Raw genomic sequence first — 18,742 nt, forward strand, 5'->3', positions numbered from 1 at the left:
TTGTTTGTTCTGCACTGCATGCTTGAAGGCTAGAACAGAGGAAGGCAGGATCTCAGCGCCTACTATATGCATAAATTTACCAAAATGTGTAGTTCTGATTCAATTTAGATGTTACAGGTTTTGCATTACACTACTCGACTGTTGAGATTTAGACATTCTTACAACCTGCTAGTAGAAGGAAGATGATGGGTGGAAGTTTTTTGGGTGACCCAGCCTGATTGATTCTGATATATATATATATATATATATATATATATATATATATATATATATATATATATTAGGGGTGCAACGATATTTGTATCGATATTGAACCGTTCGATACAGTGCTTTCGGTTCGGTACGCATATGTATCGAACAATACAACATTTGTAATTTATTTTATCAACTTTCCTTCTGACGATGCTGTCTGTGTTGAGCGCTCAGTGAATCTGTGTTCGACTACTCCGCCTAGGCTGCACTGTCCAGCGCAGATCCACTGAGCGCTCAACACAGACAGCATCGTCAGAAGGAAGAGCGCAGGGCAAGCTAGCGAGACAGAAGTTAAGCTCTCTTTGCAACATGGACCTCCCCCACCCTCATTCAGATCTGGCGTTTGGAATTATTTTGGTTTTCATGTGACGTATGACCCTGAAGGTAAGCGAGTCATGGACTAAAGTAAAACAGTATGTTGGATGTGCCATGCAATGCTCAATTACATTGGTGTGAACTAGTGTGTTAGCGCAGTTAGCTTGTTAACGTGTTGGCCGTCTAGCCCCATGCACGGGGCGATCGGCGGTAGCTCGTTAACGGAGATTTGCCGTGTTGTGGCGTTAAGGTCATTTCAATGAGATTAACCTGAAAGCACTAGTGGGAACACAACGAATATGACTGCACATTTACACCGACATCATCCTAGTGCAAAGACAAGTGGAAGCAGACAAAAAAAAGCAAGCATGCTACTAACTTTAGCCGAGTCATTTAGACCGCTGTTAGCACATGATTCTCCTTATGCTGCTGAGAATATAGCCCAGAAGAAGCGGATAGTATAGCTTTTATTTTGGAAAGAGCCATTTCTCTGTAATAAACTCTCTTTTCCAAAGATGAGTGATTCCTCAATCAGATACAGGGCTTGCAATATCGCTAGCCCGACGTCCCGGAGCTAGCGATTTTTTTCAGTCGGGCTACCAAAATCTATCTCTGCCCTGCCCGTCGGGCTATTGTAGGAAAAATATATGTCAATGCTTTTGCATTCTTTCAGAAATGTAGCTGGGTAATTATGTCATTGGCATCGGTGAGCCACTGTCAATATGTGACATATTGAAATCACGTTTGAATTTGCGCTTGTTTTTTTGCTTTCACTTTGCAATCGTGCAAACTGTGTATAGAGAGCGACAGCACTGATCTGTGAGTGATGATAATTTGTGCACCAATTCCTCTGACATCGTCTTATTAATCGTTAGCTTACTATGCAAACATGACAAGTGAAATCTCCCGCAGCTTAAACATGTGAGAGGTTGATCGCGCAGAGAATCGCTGAGCTTATGTGAGTGCCTGTGTAAAAGCAGCAGGATATATATTTGACTACGATGACCTTCACAGACAGATATATATTTCAGTTCTGCTGAGCCAAATAAGACAGGTCAGGGTGAAGAAGTGACAGCCAAAGAAAAGCTTACCATAAAACGGAGAAGTTATGACAAATCAGACTATAAGGCAAAAAGAAAGTGCAGCTTTATGGTTTCATGGACAAAAGAATTTCTGTGGCTGCAATATGACGAGCTAAATAACCAGGGGTGCACATAAGTGGTCCGCAGGTGCGCATTCGCTGTCAAAATAAAAAACACGCACAAGGGTTAGGGTTAAATTTAAAAACTGTACTTTTGAGTTAAAATATATATTTATAATTTTAATAAACGACAAATTAAAAATGCATGAACATTTTTTTGTATCGAAAAAATATCGAACCGTGACACCAAAGTATCGAACCGAACCGTGAATTTTGTGTATCGTTACACCCCTAATATATATATGTGTGTGTATATATATATATATATATATATATATATATATATATATATATATATATATATATATATATACATACACAGTGGGGCAAAAAAGTATTTAGCCAGCCACCGATTGTGCAAGTTCCCCCACTTAAAATGATTACAGAGGTCAGTAATTTGCACCAGAGGTACACTTCAACTGTGAGAGACAGAATGTGAAAAAAAAATCCATGAATCCACATGGTAGGATTTGTAAAGAATTTATTCGTAAATTAGGGTGGAAAATAAGTATTTGGTCACCTCAAACAAGGAAAATCTCTGGCTCTCACAGACCTGTAACGTCTTCTGTAAGAAGCTTTTCTGTCCCCCACTCGTTACCTGTATGAATGGCACCTGTTTGAACTCATCATCTGTATAAAAGACACCTGTCCACAGCCTCAAACAGTCAGACTCCAAACTCCGCCATGGCCACGACCAAAGAGCTTTCGAAGGACACCAGGAAAAGTATTGTAGACCTGCACCAGACTGGGAAGAGTGAATCTACAATAGGCAAGCAGCTTGGTGTGAAAAAATCAACTGTGGGAGCAATCATCAGAAAATGGAAGACATACAAGACCACTGATAATCTCCCTCGATCTGGGGCTCCACGCAAGATCTCATCCCGTGGGGTCAAAATGATCATGAGAACGGTGAGCAAAGATCCCAGAACCACACGGGGGGACCTGGTGAATGACCTGCAGAGAGCTGGGACCAAAGTAACAAAGGTCACCATCAGTAACACACTACAACGGCAGGGAATCAAATCCCGCAGTGCCAGACGTGTTCCGCTGCTGAAGCCAGTGCATGTCCAGGCCCGTCTGAAGTTTGCCAGAGAGCACATGGATGATACAGCAGAGGATTGGGAGAATGTCATGTGGTCAGATGAAACCAAAGTAGCACTTTTTGGTATAAACTCAACTCGTCGTGTTTGGAGGAAGAAGAATACTGAGTTGCATCCCAAGAACACCATACCTACTGTGAAGCATGGGGGTGGAAACATCATGCTATGGGGCTGTTTTTCTGCCAAGGGGACAGGACGACTGATCCGTGTTAAGGACAGAATGAATGGGGCCATGTATCGTGAGATTTTGAGCCAAAACCTCCTTCCATCAGTGAGAACTTTGAAGATGAAACGAGGCTGGGTCTTCCAACATGACAATGATCCAAAACACACCGCCCGGGCAACAAAGGAGTGGCTCCGTAAGAAGCATTTGAAAGTCCTGGAGTGGCCTAGCCAGTCTCCAGACCTCAACCCCATAGAAAATCTGTGGCGGGAGTTGAAAGTCCGTGTTGCTCGGCGACAGCCCCAAAACATCACTGCTCTCGAGAAGATCTGCATGGAGGAATGGGCCAAAATACCAGCTACTGTGTGTGCAAACCTGGTAAAGACCTATAGTAAACGTTTGACCTCTGTTATTGCCAACAAAGGTTATGTTACAAAGTATTGAGTTGTATTTTTGTTATTGACCAAATACTTATTTTCCACCCTGATTTACGAATAAATTCTTTACAAATCCTACCATGTGGATTCATGGATTTTTTTTTCACATTCTGTCTCTCACAGTTGAAGTGTACCTCTGGTGCAAATTACTGACCTCTGTCATCATTTTAGGTGGGGGAACTTGCACAATCGGTGGCTGACTAAATACTTTTTTTGCCCCCACGGTACATATATATATATATATATATATATATATATATATATATATATATATATATATATATATATATATATATATATATATATGTATGTATATGTATATATATATATGTATGTATATGTTAGGAACACGAGAAGCTGGAAGGAACACGTATTGTATTTTTGAGGAATAATTTTATTATTGAACAACAACCATGTTCTCAATGAACCCAAAAAACTCATTAATATCAAAGCTGAATGTTTTTGGAAGTAGTTTTTAGTTTGTTTTTAGTTTTAGCTATTTTAGGGGGATATCTGTGCGTGCAGGTGACTATTACTGTGCATAATTATTAGGCAACTTAACAAAAACCAAATATATACCCATTTCAATTATTTATGTTAACCAGTGACACCAATATAACATCTCCACATTCACAAATATACATTTCTGACATTCAAAAACAAAACAAAAACAAATCAGCGACCAATATAGCCACCTTTCTTTGCAAGGACACTCAAAAGCCTGCCATCCATGGATTCTGTCAGTGTTTTGATCTGTTCACCATCAACATTGCGTGCAGCAGCAACCACAGCCTCCCAGACACTGTTCAGAGAGGTGTACTGTTTTCCCTCCTTGTAAATCTCACATTTGATGATGGACCACAGGTTCTCAATGGGGTTCAGATCAGGTGAACAAGGAGGCCATGTCATTAGTTTTTCTTCTTTTATACCCTTTCTTGCCAGCCACGCTGTGGAGTACTTGGACGCGTGTGATGGAGCATTGTCCTGCATGAAAATCATGTTTTTCTTGAAGGATGCAGACTTCTTCCTGTACCACTGCTTGAAGAAGGTGTCTTCCAGAAACTGGCAGTAGGACTGGGAGTTGAGCTTGACTCCATCCTCAACCCGAAAAGGCCCCACAAGCTCATCTTTGATGATACCAGCCCAAACCAGTACTCCACCTCCACCTTGCTGGCGTCTGAGTCGGACAGGAGCTCTCTGCCCTTTACCAATCCAGCCACGGGCCCATCCATCTGGCTCATCAAGACTCATTCTCATTTCATCAGTCCATAAAACCTTAGAAAAACCAGTCTTGGGATATTTCTTGGCCCAGTCTTGACGTTTCAGCTTGTGTGTCTTGTTCAGTGGTGGTCGTCTTTCAGCCTTTCTTACCTTGGCCATGTCTCTGAGTATTGCACACCTTGTGCTTTTGGGCACTCCAGTGATGTTGCAGCTCTGAAATATGGCCAAACTGGTGGCAAGTGGTATCTTGGCAGCTGCACGCTTGACTTTTCTCAGTTCATGGGCAGTTATTTTGCGCCTTGGTTTTTCCACACGCTTCTTGCGACCCTGTTGACTATTTTGAATGAAACGCTTGATTGTTCGATGATCACGCTTCAGAAGCTTTGCAATTTTGAGACTGCTGCATCCCTCTGCAAGATATCTCACTATTTTTGACTTTTCTGAGCCTGTCAAGTCCTTCTTTTGACCCATTTTGCCAAAGGAAAGGACGTTGCCTAATAATAATGCACACCTGATATCTGCCTATACAGAAGCCTATACAGCTTGGAGTAAGACAACATGCATGAAGAGGATGATGTGGACAAAATACTCATTTGCCTAATAATTCTGCACTCCCTGTATATATATATATATATATATATATATATATATATATATATACACATACATATTAGGGGTGCAACGATACTCGTATCGATATTGAACCGTTCGATGCAGTGCTTTCGGTTCGGTACGCATGTGTATCGAACAATACAAAATTTTTAATTCATTTTATCAACTTTTCTGGCGTTTGGAATTATTTTGGTTTTCATGTGACGTATGACCCTGAAGGTAAGCGCGTCATGGACTAAAGTAAAACAGTATGTTGGATGTGCCACACAATGCTCAATTACATGGGTGGGAACTAGTGTGTTAGCGCAATTTGCTCGTTAACGTGTTGGCCGTCCAGCCCATGCACGGGGCGATCCGCGGTAGCTCGTTAACGGAGATTTAACGTGTTGTGGCGTTAAGGTCATTTCAGATTTACGCTGACAGCACCAGTGGGAACACAACGAATATGACTGCACATTTATGCCGGCATCATCCTAGTGCAAAGACAAGTGGAACAACAAGCATGCATGCTACAAACTTTACCCGAGTCATTTAGACCGCTGTTAGCACATGATTCTCCTTATGCTGCTGAGAATATAGCCCAGAAGAAGCGGATAGTATAGCTTTTATTTTGGAAAGAGCCATTTCTCTGTAATAAACTCTCTTTTCCAAAGATCAGTGATTTCTCGATCAGATAGATTTATTATTTTATCGCTTTGTTGTTTCAGCAACATTAAATTTAAAAACTGTACGTTTGAGTTAAAATATATATTTATAATTTTAATAAATGACAAATTAAAAAAGCATGAACCTTTTTTGTATCGAAAATATGTATAAAAAATATCGAACCGTGACACCAAAGTATCGAACCGAACCGTGAATTTTGTGTATCGTTTGCACCCCTAATATATACATATATATGTGTGTGTGTGTGTGCGTGTGTGTGTGTGTGTGCGTGTGTGTGCGTGTGGAGGGACAGAGAGAGAGGAAGAAAAATGGCCAAGTCCCTTTAACTGCCAGCTTGGAGACTGAAAAATGATCCCCTCAGCTGACTGGCTGATAAGAACAGAAACTGCAAGGGGAGGTCACCTTCAGATAAACTAACCTCTGCTGAATCATTTATCACAGAATATGATGGATGGAAAACTGAGACCTGGACATCAGAAATCACGGCACGCGACTAGGAAAACTAATGAGTGCTCTAACCCTGTTGGAGCTCCCTGCCAAAACCAAACAAACAGCCTGCAGTCAGAAAAGTGAGATGACTGAGCAAATTGAGGTAAAGTGAGTTGATGTAGAATCTGATTACTCCCAGTGAGGAATTAATTTGTGGATCAGTTATTAGCCCAGAGGGACGTGGAATGAAGAATAACTTGAATAAATATGAATTAACTTCTGGAACTGAAACCAAATGAACAAGGATGCTTTACTATTCAGACAAATGGTATTGGAAGCTGTTTGTGTTTAATGTTCACTAAAGCAAAAAAAATATTCCAAAGCCTGGTTTTCTGGATAAGAGGGTGCAGGATGGAAATGTGTGCACAAGACAGACTGCTGGGTTTTCTTTGGTGAGAAGGCATGAGGTATAAATTTCATTGTTATGGTTTATTCGTTCTTCTACTTTTATTATTCTGCATACTTAGAGTTTTAGGGAAGGTTCAGGTTAGCATAATATAAACAGTGAAGCTGGAGGATGAACGCTAACCTTTTCCCCACTTGATAAAAGTTAACGTGAGGGTCCTGATGGTTAGGGACAAATGCAATCGCATGGCAGGATGCTGTAAACGGACCAAACATCAGTCAGGAGAACAACTGAGATAATCCATCCACAATACGAGGTTAGTGATTCATATACTGCTGCATGGGCTGGGCTGTAGTCAGTGTTGCCAACTCCTCAGTAAGGACAATCGCTATTGGTTGTCCTAAAAGTCGCTAGAAGTCGCTAAATGACGTCATCGCCTAATTTCCATAATTGGTCATGCTAATCTAATTGTAACCTATGTTGTTGGAGAGAGCAATAACATTGTGGAAGAGACATAAAGGGAGTAAAAAACGTCCTAAATGCATTTAGAGTTTATTTAGAACTACAAATTAAATTTCTTTTAGCAATTATTGTTTTTTTAATGTCACAATTCCAACCCTGCTCCTTTACCCGGGCTTGGACCGGCAAAAGTGACCCGAAATAGGCGCTCTGGTGAAGTTACTTTGTGTGTGTGTTTATAAGTAGTTTTAAACCTTGTGATCCACAAAACAGCATAAGAGTAAAAGAGTAAAAGAAGAACTGACTGCGTTACAGCACCCGCTGCTTGTTGAGAGTTATGCGATACGCGCTTTCACGTCTTTTTTTGCCTGTGGGACGCACCGTGGTGCGTCCCACAGGCACAAAATGTTCTAGAAACTTCCACCGTCTCTCATCGTGGCTTCATTTACTAGAATGTACCGGTGTTCAGCTGCTAAAATAGGAACTACATAAACAGCATCCTTTTGGAATATTTGTAGAGCTAAACTGTCACTTTAAAAAAAGTGTACAAAGATGTGTGAATACAGAATTCTGAGTATTACCATTAGAACTTTATGCTAGAATGTTGATATTGATTTGTGGATTTAAAAGAAGTATAACCGGAATGATTACTGGGCCATCTCTGTCTGTCTGTCTGTCTGCAGCTAAAGTTGATAATAATAAGATGTGGTTTGTGGAAATGAAGTGTGTTATTGCTATGAAAAAGCTGCAGTAACAGTATTATGAGGGAGGTTCTATCAGTTTTTAAATATATGGTGTTGGGGGTCTCCTACAGAGCAACAGCATTTGATTGATTACTAACATTTCCATAAAATTTCTCATGTCCAAAGACATTCATAAACGGAGCCAACGGCCAGTTGAACTGATTCCTCTCTCACCTTGAATAATTTTTTACAAATCTTTCTCTCGGACTCATCTCCAGACTGCCTCTTGGAGTTCATCATCTATGACAGCTGTAATCTGTTTCTTTTTTAGTTCATTTACATTTGCTTCATGGTTTATCTGTATTTAAAGATGTCAAGAAAAGATTTGAACCAATTTCTGAAGAAAATAGTTTTCAGGGCAATTAACTCACAATAAGCTGATGTCAGAATACCAGCTAGCCTTGCAAAATTAAGGCTACAAATACCTCTTAATGCATCAGAGATTTTGACCATAATTAGACTGGAATTCCATTTAGTAACAACAACTGACTAAGCAGTTACCTAGTCTCCAAATATGGTAACCAGTGTGCATAAATTCCACCTACTAAATGTTAAACACGTGCAACAGCTGCCACAGTAGACAGAGATGGTAGAAATCTGAAAGTAATTTGATACTAGGCTGGTCATTAGCTAGACATTAACTAAAGGAGAGAGAGGGAGAGCTTAACCCTCTAAAATCTGAAAACAGAACAGCAGCTGTTGAACTGAACGCCATCATCTTTGGATCAAAGCACAGTGGTAAGTCGCACAATGATGCCTCTTGTTTCCTTCTTTCTACTGAGAGCGAAGGGCTCAAACCCTCACATCAACACACTGCCTCAAATAATGACAGCAAAATTGAAGGGCTGGCAGTGAATGAGAGAAAAGCACACATGGCGTAAACAGACTTTAAAGGCAGGCATTGATGGGCTGTGACATAACTGGACACTGAAACCAGATGAATCTTTTTTTAAGGTTCCTTTTTATTTCAGGACACAGTGATCCATGCTTTTTAAAGGAAACTGAAGAAAGTGTTCCAGGTTTCACATGCTAACACTTTTGGTGTATGTTTGCCAAGCTAGTGTTTTCAAACAGTGTTATAGTCTCTATAATTTCTTTAATTATATTTTTTTCCATTGTTTGCCTGTAAAAACTAACCGTAGATTGCTCCCACACTGCTTGAGACACAACAACAACATAAAGTTACATAGTTACATATTATTTAAAAAATCTACAAAAAAGAAGGATGTGAAACATCTTTCACAACAACAACATATTTCGCAACAAGAAAGACTGGTGTGATCAAGCACAGACCAAAGATTCTGGAACCATCAGCTGTGGAATCACAAATACCTGCAAAAAAAGAGGGAAAAGACAGAAAAACCATCAAACGTGAGAGAGAAGACAATTATTGGCATATAAAGACCGAAAGAGAAGAGGTGCTCAGTGCATCATGGAAAGTTGCTTGGCACCCTGACAACAGCATAACTAAGGGATGCTTCAAAGACACCTGATAGTCCTCCATTATCTGTACCACTAGCAAAAAAATTTATTAACAAGAAAAGTTTGAAGTCTAATCTTGAAATGTAGAGACAGTGTCTACCTCATAAACTTGAATCTGGCTTACAAGAGAGGGACCTGATCACTGATCTCTGGATAGTATGAGGTCTTTAAGGTGTGGAAGAGCTTTGTCATTAAGAATCAGAATCAGAAAGGGTTTTATTGCCAAATGTTGAGCGGGTTTACAACATTAGGAAATTGCTGCGGTGCTTCAGTGCAAACATACTGTTATAAATACTGTTATAAATACTGTTATTAAGGGCTCATTATGTGAGGAAAATCATTGTTAATTCTGTATCAGAGGCAGCCAGTGAAGAGTAGCTAATATAGACGAAGAACTATAATTTCTCTCTCTAAGTACTTTCACTGCAGCATTTTTAGATCAACAATGGGCTTTCTGGAGACTTTTCTAAAAATGTGGATATTCACTAATTACAACCCTATTTAGTATGAACTACTTTTTTATCATTGCTGTAGACATGATGTTCCTAAATCTGACAATACAGTGCATGCAAGCAAAGACAGACTAAGATACTTGTTTTATGTGTGAGTTAAGAAAGAAATCCTAATCAAAAAATAATTCCAAGGTTTCTCACAGCAGTACTAAAATCAAAAATCCATTTTTTAAGTGTGTTTTGGAGCTTTTAGGGGGAAGTTCCATAGCTTCAGAAGTAGAAAATCCTGGGTCATCAAAGCCTTTATGTTTTTAAGCCATCCCAGTTATTTGCATCACCTAGCAACATAGATAAATAAACTTGGTTATCATCTGCATAGCAGTGGAGGACTGTAACAGATGAAAAGTATCAGTCCTAAAACATGTCCATGTGGAACTCCGCGGGTAACCTTTGTGTCTGAGGAAGACACATCATTCAACAAACTGAAATCTATCACATAAATATGACTTTAGCCTCTAATCTCACTGATTTTTTGCATCTTTAGCAAAATGTTGGTTTCAAACACAGTTGTGAGATTTGATAGAAGAGAGAAACTTAAATTAAGTAAGGCATTTGGAGACACTTGTGCTTTTTGTACACTTTTTCATGTACTTTAAATCCTGGCTGAAATTAATTAACCAAAATTCATTTTTAAGGATTTTGCAAATATTTAAGAGGTTCGTTGCAGTTAAATGTAAAGTTTGCTATATGCAGCATATCAACAATATTGGATCAATGGTAAAACATCCTTGAGCAGTCCAGTTAGGGTGGGTTTAGACCAGCGGTCCCCAACCCCCGGGCCTCGTACCGGTCCGTGAGTCGTTTGGTACCAGGCCGCGAGAGTTGAGGCTCAGGCGTGAAATGTTTCGTTTTCAGGGTTTTTATCGGTTTTCAGCGTTATTTTGTTATCGTTTTTATCGTTAACTCGGTTTTCCTGGGTCTTTTCACGTGTGTTATGAATAAATCTTCTTTTTTCGGTACCGGTACTAGTTTTATTTTGTTGTATTTATCCGTGACACCTTAAAGGCCGGTCCGTGAAAATATTGTCGGGCATAAACCGGTCCGTGGCGCAAAAAAGGTTGGAGACCGCTGGTCTAAGCAATCGGCTTGAGTAATGGGCAGAACAATTACATTAACTTCCACTAGAGGGGAGTACAACTACCTGCTCTAATTAAATTGGTTGCCGACTGCCAGTAAAACAGAAGAACATGAAGAAGAAATTATATAATAGTCATGCTGTGAGTGAGACGACGCAGCACGTAATAGCAATAAATAAATATTTGAAAATAAAAATAGTGAGTCTGACCTGGGTCCTTGAGAAAATTCCGACCCAGACGAAGGCCCTAGCATTAGTAGTGGTCAGAAGAAAGCAAAAAAAGGGTAGATTGGGGACAAACTTGTTAGTCCAATAATCACACAACTGCTATGTTAACTCCAACTTGAATGGTTGCCTTCTTTCGTTCCTCCACACAAGAAAAAACTGACACTCCAAAAAACTCCTACTTCCCCTTCCCGCCTGCGCGTAGCCATGCCCCCCCTTCACTGGACACTTGCGCAGTGGGACAGATACATCTAAACAAACTGAACCAATTCTGCTATACATGGTGCGCGGGGAAAAATTATCAATATGCTTTTTGTGACATTTTTGTTTGGTAGTATGTTGTGTTATTTTTCTAACGTGAAATATGTACCGTGGCTCCAAAAGATTGGGAAACACTGGTTTAAACTACAGAACCCAACACTGCCACCTTCAGAGCGATTGGCGCAGCATCTGTGAAAGTGACACTGCTGGTAGTTCTCTTTTCAATGATAGAAATGTAAGGAGACAGACGCTATGTTCACACTGCAGTCGAAAGCGCATCAAATCCGATTTTGTTTTTTGACCCTATGCGACCCATATCCGACCATGGTATGACAGTGTGAACGGAACGAATCCGATATTTTCAAATCTGATCTGGGTCACTTTCGTATGTGGTACTGAATCCAATACATATCCGATGTTTTAGAATGCGACTGCTGTTTGATGGTCACGTCGCATTAAATCCGTCTTGTACGTCACTGACACAAGACAGACGCCAATTATCAGCGCCGCAGAAGCACCCGAGAAGACATCGCGAACGCTTCCGGCCATCCAGTGTAGATGTTAGTGAAACTGTTGGGAACAACGTTGGAGAAACGTGAACATTTTATTTGTACTGTATAATCTGCAGATTCTGACAGAAATCTGCAACTATCCTTTGAAGCAGCGCTCCTCTAAAACAGCAATAAGGATAATTATTAGGTTATCTACATTATTATGTAAATAACAAAATAACTTAAAGCAAAATTGGGAAACGTAAAGTCCGAAGTCTTTATATTAAGGGCCATCAGTCAAACAATATTATTTGCTCTGGGTCTAAACAGAGCGCGTTGTGTGTGACGTCTTCTTTTGCGCATGCGGCCGCTTCGAGGGGTCACACTAGAGCGCGTTTGCTGTCCCATTTTATTTGTAGTGTGAACGAGCAGACAAAAAAATCGGATTTGATCAAAAAATTGGAATTGAGCATTAACACCTGCAGTGTGAACGTAGCCAAAATAACCTGTCCTGACCCTCTCTGCGTTCAGGTGTCCAGCCATCCATCCTCCGTGCAGCTGCTGTCCATCCTTCAGGCCTTGTTGCTGGTGGGTCCGGACAGAGCTGAGGTCTGGTGTGCTCTGGAGCTGCTGATGGATCGAGCCACCCTGCTGGCTCAGGATGGTAAGTATGAGGGTGCATCCAACATCAGATCACTGGGTCCAGCTCTGATTCCACCTCTTTGTAGAAGTGTCCTCTCTATATAAAAGATGACCCCTGTAAAGAGTCCCTTAAGGTTCAGATGCAGGCCCTGTTTTATGTCAGTTTGTATAAATGACAGCAGGCAGAGTATGATCAAAGCTGAGGGCATTTCACAGGATCAGGCGAAGGTGAATTCATCGGCTCTGTTTTTCTTGATCCCAGCTGAGGTAGACTCTGCAGATCACCTGCTGGAGAAACTCCTCCCCCGAAAGACTTACTCAGCCAATCTTACCATCGACAGGGCGGTCCAGACTAGACTACCAGACAGTCCTCCCAGCCAATCAGAGGCACTCACCAAAGATGCTCCGACAGCCCCCAGTGCAGCAGCACTGCCTCCGGCTCTTCCCACTTCCTATGCCCCCCTCTTCCTCCTCCCTTACCCGGTGCTATGACTCTTCCCCTTCCACCCCCTCCACTGCCGCCCACACCCTTGCCTGGTGCTATGGCTCCTCTCCCTCCACCCCCTCCACCCCCACCCTTACCTGGTGCTATGGCTCCTCCCCCTCCACCCCCACCCTTACCCGGTGCTGGACCTCCACTCCCTCCCTCTCCTCCAGGTGACATCAGAGCTGAGACAGTTCAAAGTCTGGGCAGGTTATATAGCAGCTCCGCTCCTAATTCAAGCCACACCCCCTGCCCAACACTGCGGATGAAGAAGCTGAACTGGCAGAAACTTCCATCCAGACTGGTGTCAGGTGAGGCCTGGTATTGGCCCAGGTCAGGTGCAGGATTCATCCAAGCTGACGTCACTCTGTGTCCACAGGCCACGAGTCTCTGTGGACGTCAACATCTTTGGACTCCATGGAGCCAGATTACTGCAGCATCGAGCACCTCTTCAGTCTCCCTCCGACTGAGACCAAGACCAGAACCAGAACCAAGTCAAAGACGGAGCCCAAAGAGGTGCCGCAGCTTTCTCTGTCTTCACCTTACAGGTGTGGCGTTACACGTTTTACCTTTTTCACATCCACATGTTCAATTCTGTCCACAGGTGTCCTTCATCGACGCCAAGAAGAGCCTTAACCTCAACATCTTCCTCAAGCACTTCAAATGGTGACTGTTCTTTTTCTGAGTCTTGCAGCCAATAAAAACACCTGTGCTGTGACATCACCATCCCTGTATCACCTGACCTGTCTCACCTGCAGTTCCCACGAGGACTTTGTGGATCTCATCCGAAGAGGAGACCGATCAAAGTTTGATGTTGAGGCCCTGAAACAGTTCATCAAACTCCTCCCAGAGAAACATGAGGTCACCTGCGCTTCACCTGTTCTCCACCTGTCTCTCACCTGCCCCTCACCTGTGCTTCAGTTGTCCTTCACCTGTACTTGACCTGTATCTCATCTTTCCCTCCTCAGGTAGGGAACCTGAAGTCTCATCTGGCAGAGCAGGACAAGTTGGCATCAGCAGATCAGTTTTACCTGCAGCTCATTGATCTGCTCAGGTGTGAGGACAGCGCCAGCTGCAGCACACATCAAGCACAGATAAATAAGCACAGCTCACCACAGATCCACTCACTCGCAGTGTGTGTGTGTGTGTGTGTGTGTGTTGCAGTTACTCTCTGAGGATTGAGTGTATGTTGCTGTGTGAGGAGAGCAGCTGTGTGTTGGAGACTATGAGGCTCAGACCTGAGCTGCTGGACCGCGCCTGCCAGAGTGTGTATATACATGACAAACACACAGCAGCTACACAACAAACACACTGGCTGCACACGCACGTTTGGCTGCTGTGGTGGTGTTCTTGTTTCTGTTTGTGTGTGTTGTTTTGTGTGCAGGTGTGAAGGAGAGCGCTCGGCTGCCAGTCTTCTGTAAACTAATCCTGAGTGTCGGAAACTTTCTCAACTATGTGAGAATCTTTTTTTTACTCCTTGTAATCTGATTACTTTGTGTGGCATGCTCAGTGACGGTCCTAAAGCAGTTCTCTTCCCGAAGACTCAAACCACACAAACAAACTCTTCCATCTATATGAATGAGCGATATTTTTTTTTTATTAAAAATTTGAACATAATTCAACACAAACTCTTGTGAAGGACACAAAGTCAAAGACTTCCAAGCAGAGCGCATCGGCCAGCACAACACAGAGTTTGGGTCCTTTACGCTAAGCGAGACAGGTGGAGAACAAGCTAGCGGTCAGTGTGCCGCATCCTATGCGAAAGGGCCTTAAGTTCTTGGCTAGTGTAGCATCAACATGCTGTCTGTGCAGATGTTAGCAGTATAATGCAGCTGTTTATGTCCTGGATGCTGGTTCCACTGCACCATGATGCTTGTCCTTTCGTGCAAGAAAAATAAGTCATGTCCGTGTCTCTGCTGTGGAGTGGGCCTCTAGCAACTGCTGGACTTCACCTCAGCTAACTGGAGCCTCTGATGAAGTTTTTATGAAGTTATCTAAGCAGTAATATCACAGCTGTGAGGTTGATTGCACTAACAGTTCATCCGAGGATTGTTTTGTTTTGTTTTTTTGTTTTTATTTGTTTGCACATTCAGGCAGGTGTGACTCAGCACCAACTATTAGCTCAGCACAAATCTACCAACAGACTGTCTACCAAGACAGTTCATTTAGTTGCCAAATCATAAATCAGTCTGTTATTTAGCTGAAATAAAATGTAAAGGCTGGTAGTCTGATTTAGTCATGTGATGTATGGTCCATCAGGGAACTCACACGGGGAATGCTGAAGGCTTTAAGATCAGCACTCTGCTCAAACTGACCGAAACCAAAGCCAACAAGTCGAGAGTCACGCTGCTGCACCACATCCTGCAGGTAATGCTGGGAATACTACGAATACTGGGGAATACTGCAGTATTCTCATAATAATTCAGTTGCTGCTGTTTGTGACCCTTAGGAGGCTGAAGAGAATCACCCCGACCTGCTCAACCTGCCCGATGACCTGGAGATCTGTGCAAAGGCTGCTGGGTAAACACATATAGGAGTTCAGTCACGTACAGACTGCTGGGTGGAGTCTGTGACGTGGTAGCTCAGGTGTTTCGCCTGCAGCGGTGTTAAATGTTGCCCTCTGCAGGCTCAGCTTGGACTCTATTCAGTCTGAAACAAACACTCTAAACAAACGGCTGAAAAACTCAGAGAGGAGCGTTTCCTCCTCATCTGACGACATGAAGGAGCAGTACCTGTCCACCATACAGGTGAGTCACTCAGGATGAGGCTGTCACCTTTACGGGCAGATAAATCCAGTCTGTACACTCACTGACACCGTTTTAGTGGGACAGACCTGCTGTTCCAGGTGAACTTACCTGTTGTTCTTATGTGGTGTTACCAGGAGAGCCTGCAGGCTGTTGAGCAGCTGCAACTCCTGCTGTCATCTGTGGAGGAGCAGAGGAAGCACCTGTCCGCCTACCTCTGTGAGGACAGCAGCAGCTTCTCCCTCGAAGAGCTCTTCAGCACCATCAAGGCATTCAGAGACCTCTTCCTTCGAACCCTCAAGGTCAGCGCCAATCGCAGTGCGGCTCAGTCTGCAGGACTCATACCCTGCCGCACGTCTGCATGTGTCATTTAAACTATGTCTCAGCCAGCCAATCGGCTCTGACTTTAACCGTGACAAAGTGTGGTAGCTGCCACACATTAGTCCTGTTTCCCTGTAAATGTTAAGCTCCGCCCTCTCTGGGGGGCCGGTTAGCCTGCTGAAGTTTGAACTGTGTGTTCCTTTTATTCTTCGATCAGGAGAACGAAGGTCACAGGGAGCAGGAGAAGAGGTTGGAGGAAGGGAGGAAACTGAGAGAAGAAGCCCCCACCAGAAAGATCAGTAAGTCAGACACCATTATTTATTTCACCTTATATCCTCCCTCCTTAAATGGAGAGACAGGTGTCCCTCACCTGTCTCTCCAGGTGTGGCAGGTGAAGGACAGGTCAAGTACAAGTGGAGGGCAAGTGGAGAACAGGTGAGACATGTGAAGGGCCGGTGACGGACAGGTCGAGAATCAATAGCTGACATCAGCAACATCGTCGACAACCTGCTGGCCGAGATCAGGAAGGGCTGCAGGCTGAGGAAGACAAGGCCACGGTCAGAGCCGGACGGTGGGGTCGAAGGTGAGAGCCCGGCAGGACTTCTGCAGACTTTCTTGTCACTACTGCTCGTTTGATCAAGTTCTCCTTTTCAGGTCACCCCGGGGTCACGCAGATGTCACCGGCCCAAGACAAGCCAGATTTTCCCGAGAAGCCTCGGGAGGAGGTCCGGACTCCCACACATCCACCTGCTGGAACCAGACCAGAACCGGAGCCAGCAGAGCCAGACAGAGCTGCCTCAGAGCTCCAGGCCCTCGGTGAACGCCCCGCAGCTGAGGTCCAGGGTCCGGAGTCTGAAGTGGACACCAGACCGGCGCAGCAGGAAGTCCAGCACACAGCTGGTCAGCAGGATGTGACCCAGGTCAACAGGAGCAAAGATCCTAACCCGGAAGATTCTGCTCCCCAGAACGCATCAAACACCTTAGACACCAGCCCAGCAGGTAGAGTGAGGCGCTGTGCTCTCTGCTTCAGGCTTTGAGCACGCTCAGTGCTGCTGTTTGTTTCTGAAACATGGAAATTTTAATGCTTCCTGTCCCACAGCCCACCCACACAGATCAAGTTGTGTTCAGTGTTTGCAGCAGAGTGACGGAGACTCGGCCGCAGATTACAGTTGAGTGGAGTCGAGATTGCCATACCATGGTGATGTAGCCGGGTCAGTCTGGCTGTTGTGATGTAGCTCTGAGTCTATGAGGTCACTTCCTGTTCCTGAACATTAGTGTTTCCTGTGACATGGTGAGCTGAGGCTCAGGCTGTAAGGTCTCATCAAGACGATGATAGAACATCCTTTAGTGTTGATGATGAAATAAGCTTTATATCTAGAAACCGACCAATCGTATCCTCTCTTTGATCTCCAGAAGGCAGTGGTCACACAGGAAGAAAGCGTTTGAAGAAAAAGAAAAAATGCATCCTTCAGTGAGGTGAGCTCACCTGCAGCTGTGCATAAATCCACGTCAGCGGCGATTCACTGCTGTCCTTCACTCTAAAGCATTTCATTGGTCGAAATGTTTTTATGTTGTGGGATTTAAGGTCTTTTTTTAAATATCATTTATTATTTTATTCTTCTATGGTTCCAGGTACATGGGTCAGGACTTGTTTCTGTGGCGACAGGACTGGACCTGCAGGAGAACAAAGTGTTTAAAAGGGAAACACAATCATAAAGAACGAGGAAGCAGCAAGGATTCTGGGCGGAGCTTCCTGTGACTGACTGATCTAACCCTCGCTCACCTCTCAGTGGCGCCGAAGTAACTGCGTCCATTTGTGATGTCAGCAAGGTTTCTATGTGCACTTCCTGTCAGGTCGAGGCGCTGCACTGTCTCTGAGCTCAGGTGGTCTGATGTGGGTGGGGCTCAGAAAGCACAGCAAATAAACTCTTTCCAGGTTAATGCCACCTGCCTGCTCACCTGGTTTCTTGCAAAAGACCTTTTAGATTAAAAGCCTCGCATTGTTCCCGTGCAGGTGTTCAGGTTTTAGACTTTTCTGTTCTTATTGTTGATTAAAGTTCGCTGAGACTTTTACTGTTAGAATAAATGTTGTTCTAGCTCTTTGATGAGTCCTGTTTTTTGTTTGTTTGTTTGCTAAAGTACCGAACGGGACAGAAAAACAATCAGAATTGTCTGAGGGCCAGGAAAGATGCCCAACGGGTTTATTTCTTCAAGTGGAGAAAACGTGTCAATGTGATATTGGTCCACTTGATTGATCTTTATCATTATTATTATTATTTATTTATTTTAAGTTATTAAAAATTGGACAGACAATTAGACAGAAAAGGGGGAAAGAAAAACAGAGGGGATCGGGGGACAGTAAGAGAAGACACTGAGAAAATCCATTGGGTCACCTGTTAACAGAAGAAAAAAGAAAACAAACAACAAGAGAACAACACAAAACAGAGGTCAAAGCAACAACCTATCTACGTGTAAGTAACAGTAAATACTAAATATTGAAT

At 43.1% G+C, this 18,742-nt stretch overlaps 1 pseudogene across 1 annotated transcript; it reads left to right on the forward strand.

Annotated features, from left to right (window-relative positions):
* Window positions 1–542: 542 nt before the first annotated feature.
* On the forward strand, window positions 543–15,848 carry LOC146554892 (inverted formin-2-like; annotated as a pseudogene). The gene is made up of 10 exons (XR_014889281.1): window positions 543–636; window positions 12,582–12,714; window positions 12,955–13,487; window positions 13,556–13,692; window positions 13,781–13,842; window positions 13,935–14,037; window positions 14,145–14,230; window positions 14,341–14,441; window positions 14,561–14,631; window positions 15,436–15,848. The product of XR_014889281.1 is annotated as an inverted formin-2-like (transcript).
* Window positions 15,849–18,742: the final 2,894 nt, after the last annotated feature.

The sequence above is a fragment of the Mchenga conophoros genome, linkage group LG17 (genome assembly GCF_057382185.1).
Source record: "Mchenga conophoros isolate Kocher_MC1m ecotype Shallow Benthic linkage group LG17, M_conophoros_male_GT1.1, whole genome shotgun sequence".
NCBI lineage: Eukaryota > Metazoa > Chordata > Actinopteri > Cichliformes > Cichlidae > Mchenga > Mchenga conophoros.